At 35.8% G+C, this 4,954-nt stretch overlaps 1 long non-coding RNA gene across 2 annotated transcripts; it reads right to left on the bottom strand.

The window, feature by feature from the left end:
- Positions 1-2,068: 2,068 nt before the first annotated feature.
- On the bottom strand, positions 2,069-3,486 carry LOC125497294 (uncharacterized). Of its 2 annotated transcripts, none has more exons than XR_008969256.1 (3): positions 3,386-3,486; positions 2,853-3,298; positions 2,069-2,484 (listed from the first exon to the last, which is right to left on the bottom strand). It is a non-coding gene; the product is annotated as an uncharacterized LOC125497294 (long non-coding RNA). The 2 variants fall into 2 exon arrangements; XR_007273924.2 differs by having other exon boundaries at positions 2,188-2,484; positions 3,389-3,486.
- Between the last annotated feature and the right edge of the window lie 1,468 nt (positions 3,487-4,954).

Raw genomic sequence — 4,954 nt, 5'->3', positions numbered from 1 at the left:
CTCACTTTCCCCAGGATTTAAAAGTTCTAGGCTCAGCCTTTGCATATCTCGACACAACTCCTCAAGGACTATCAAGACACTTAAACTATGACTCGATTTTCTACTCAAGGCATAAGCAACCACATTGGCTTTCCCCTCATGATACAAGATGTCTAGGTCATATTCCTTAATCAACTCTAGCCATCTTCTTTTCCTCATATTCAGGTCTTTTTGGGTGAAAATGTACTTCAAACACTTATGGTTTGTGAATATCTTACAAGTTGCTCGATAGAGGTAATGTCTCTAAATTTTCAATGCAAACACTATGGCAGCTAACTCTAGGTATTGGGTAGAATAATTAGCCTCATAAGGTTTCAATTGACGACGCATATGCAATTACCTTCCCATTCTGCTGTAGCACACATCCTAGACCATTTTTCAAAGCATCACTATATACCTCAAATCCCTCATTCCCATCAGGCATGGTTAAAACAGGTGCAAAGGTTAAACGATCCTTCAAAATCTGAAAGGCTTATTCACACTTTTCACTCCAATCAAATTTTGACTCCTTTTTCATCAAGTTGGTCATATGCCTCGCTATCTTCGAGAAATCTCTCACAAATCTCCTATAATAACCAGCTAGACCTAGGAAACTTCTGATACTTGACACGCTTTTTGGAGTTGGGCACTGACTCCTTCCTTAGACACATAGTGACCCAAAAACGCTACTTTCTCTAAACGAAACTCACACTTAGAGGAATTGGCATATAATTGGTTTTTACTCAATGTCTCCAAAATGATCCTCAAGTGCTCATCATGCTCAGCTTCATTCCTCGAATATATTAGTATGTCATCAATGAACACCACCACAAACTTATCTAGAAACTCATGAAAGATCCTATTCATTAAATCCATAAATATAGCAGGAGCATTGGTTAACCCAAATGGTATTACAGTGAACTCATAGTAACCATAACGCGTTCTAAAGGCAGTCTTAGGTACATCCTTATCAGCTACCCTCAATTGATGATATCCTGAACGTAAGTCAATCTTTCAGAACACACTCGCTCCATTCAACTAGTCGAATAGGTTATCTATTCTAGGCAAAGGATATTTGTTTTTGATGGTTACATTATTCAACTCCCTATAATCAATACATAGCCTCATGCTACCATCCTTTTTCTTCACAAACAACACATGAGCTCCCCAAGGTGATGCAATAGGCATGATATAACCTTTATCTAGTAGTTCTTGCAATTGCATTTTCAGCTCACTCATCTCAGGAGGTACCATTTTATAGGGTACCTTAGATATAGGTGCATTTCCTGGAACTAAGTCTATGGTGAACTCAACAGCTCTAGCAGGTGGCATACTTGAAATCTCACTCAGAAACACATCCATAAACTTGTTCACAATTGGGACATCCTCAAGCTTTACTTCGACTCCCTTACCCACATCCTGCACACTACAGAAGAATAATTCACATCATTTTCTCATCAATTTCCTCACTTGCATTGCAGAGATAACTACAAACTTCTTAGGTTTCCTAAAATGTCTATAGGAGGTCGATTTTCCCAAAGGGTTTCTCAACTCTACCTTTTGAATATCACAATCGATATTGGCCTTGTAACGACTTAACCAATTCATCCCAAGAATCACATCTAGGTCTCCCAAATTGAATTCTATTAAGTCAGATGGAAAAACACAGTCTCTTATCTTCAAAGGCAAATTTCTAAACAACTTGGTACACCTTATGATCTCTCTAGTGGGAATACTGCTAGACAAGTCAATTTCTTTATAATCTACACTAGTAGAAAAAACCTCAAATGCTCCGATTGTTTAGGCCCCAAATACTCCGTATTTAACGCGTAGCAAACTTCATACAAGCATTTGAGCATTTTACAAATGCTCCGGTTTACAACTGAAGCATTTGTTTTTAAATGCTCCAAAGGAAAAATCGGAGTATTTGTGATCACAAATGCTCCAGTTTTTCCTTAACAACCGAAGCATTTGAGCTTTTCTTATAAAAAAAAATTCAGACGTGCTACCCTGCTGGCCAGCAGCATGAGTAACAGGTCTGCAAAACACGAGAAAACGAAACAAAAATTCCATCTTATAACAGGAGCCAAAAAATCACAACTGAATACATGAGCAGCCAAGAAATGTATCAACTGTAACAAAATCAAATACAATTAAACAACAGAACTTCCTTATGAGAAAACTAATGTTCCATTGCCATTGTACGTTTATCATTGATGTGTACATGGTTATGACTTGTGATAAGGAAACCATAAAACAGGACAGGGTCTTCAATTCTCTTGTTTCACTGGAGAAATTGACATGTGTTTATGATCCAGAGTCTGTAACACATCAGTCTACACTCTTCTCCTCCTCAGGATCAACTACATCAAAATCAAGGGATTTTAACAGAACTTGCTGAGCTTCGGAGAGCGCAGATTCCTTCTCGTCAGCAGCATATAGTATCTTCTTGATCGCAACAACCATCTGTAGTGGGTAACAACAGCAGTCATGTTACTGTCAATTCAAAATCACAAAATTTTTACATAGATCCCCAATCTTGTGAACCTGACACACAAATTCTTATATACGATGCACCACACCATTAGTTAGTGCAACATGAGTCACTAATTAAGATAAACAAGGTTACTGTCTATGCATATATAGGTTAGTAATGAGGCCACATTTATGCATTAAAATAACATAAACAAAACATAACTTTCCATCATGAATATAAAAAAAAAACCCAAAAAAATTCATAGATTATGAAAAAAAATCAGAACTCATCAACCACACAATTAAACTAATGAGAAAAAAAAAACACCCAAATGTAAAGTTTAGAAGAATTTACTTACCAAAATGAAAACCCAGAGAACTCATAAGGGCTTTATTGCATATAACAATAGAAATAGAAGAAACAACCGAGAGACTCAAAGCCCCAATTGTTCCAAGCTTCTTCTGAATTCTCAGTTCCTTCTATCACTCGAATACCCTCGTTAATCAGTTGCAAATCAAGTAAAATTCTAGAAAATGCCTTGTAGAAATTTACAGGTTGTAGAGTAATAGACAACAATTCACAGTAGAGATTTATAATAACGACTCAATATGCATCACCTTATATTATATATTAAACAAGTCCAAGATATGGCATTTAGAGAATGACATTACCCTAGGCCCATAGATTAGAACTGAGAGGGCATATAGATGGGTACTTGTGCCGACACGCTTCGATGCGTGTGAACGACACCTTTTGGCTTACCAGTTGTTCCACTAGTGTAGATAACTAATGCTGCATTGTCCCCTAGAAAAGAGATTGCCAATACAAAGTTAATTACCATACTCCAGGCATAGGAACACAATTGCCACGATATCAGACAAAAAAACATACCACCTTCTATCTTAGTTGGGATTTCAAATTCCTTCAAACTTGTGTTTTCATTTGGGTATTCACTTTCAGAATGACCATTGGGATTAGTTTCTGATGTCATATATCAATTAGTTATAACAAGATGATCAAGACAATAAATTATGAAAGAACATAAAGAATGAACCGATACATTTACTATAACTAGTTGTTAGGTAGCAAAAATAATTGCAAATAACTAAATATTAAGCATTAGCATAATCTATATAGGGAGAACAAACCCTTTTTATATTGTTTTTATTACTTACTCCACGAACATTCCAATCTTGTGGCTCACTCATTAGCTCTATCCCCTAAAAAAAAGCTCTTTGAATAGATAAATAGAATATAACAGTTACAACACTTCTTTTCTTTCATACACCCCACTCAATAATTCTCCTTTTACTTTGTGCCAAATGAAATGAGTAGACTAAGGGAGTATAATATAAATGTCACAACTAATCCATCAAAACAGGAATTGATCAACTTCAACTTCAGCACAACAACAACTGAACGACATTACAGTAACTATTGCCTTGAATCTTCTGCCTCAACAGGGCTTACTCGAGAAATGCTAATTAATCAGTTGGACCATTTACTACAAAAACCAAAGAATCAAACAAGAGAGAAATTCACATGCAGATGATAAATCCGTGATGCCAAATAGAGGCCTATTTTATTCTAAAAAGGGAATTCTCCACAAGCATCCTGGACAAACAAACTACATGATACATAACAAATTAACCTAAAACTTAGTTAATATTAAGAGTGGAAGAATAAAGTGAGGGTAAGGTGGTATTTATACTAAAAGTGTGTAGGAATATTTCAATTTAGGTAATGTATCAAATATCATGACATAATAAAAGAACATGGAGGAAGAATGTACCAGATCAGGTCTCATGAAATTTCCTGTTAATGCTCATATGTTATAATGGTAGTGGGTGATGGCATAATGAATACATCTATGTCGATGGTTGGTTGATGTACAAAAATAATGCACAGTTCTTTCTCGTGGCTCTTAAGATCAGCTATGATGTATAATTTTTAGATGCTAGTTTTCGCTTTTTAATCCCCTCCCTTCCCTATTCCTCCCCTTATTTCATGTGTAGAGGCCTTTCACAAGATCTGATTGGCTTTTGGACATCTTAGTGTTCTATTGTCCTTTCTGATTGAAAAAATCAAGAATGATGATCGGGGGTTGAGAACAGAGGAGCTATATTGAATGGATACTGATTAAAAGGACAACTGTGCAAGCTCTTTGATTATCATTGATTTCTGTGCTATGTATAATTATAGTTAGCTGTCAACTCATTATGGTCTTTTAGCAAGTCTGTAAGTCTCTTAATAAAAATAAAATTTTCAAGTTTTCTAGCATATGTAATAAATTTGCTTGAGATTTTCGCATATGTAATACCAAAACTGTACTCCCAGAATACTCATTTTTGTAGCACATGCCAGCAAAATTGGAAGTGACACTGGGAAATAAGTGTAGAGCCCATTTATGTTATGTACTTCAATATTCTAAGCATGTGCGGTTATATTGTTAGGGTCTCT

This window comes from Beta vulgaris, chromosome 5 (assembly GCF_026745355.1).
Source record: "Beta vulgaris subsp. vulgaris cultivar EL10 chromosome 5, EL10.2, whole genome shotgun sequence".
In the NCBI taxonomy this organism is placed as follows: Eukaryota; Viridiplantae; Streptophyta; class Magnoliopsida; order Caryophyllales; family Amaranthaceae; genus Beta; species Beta vulgaris.
This window is presented reverse-complemented; position numbering and strand designations above follow the sequence as displayed.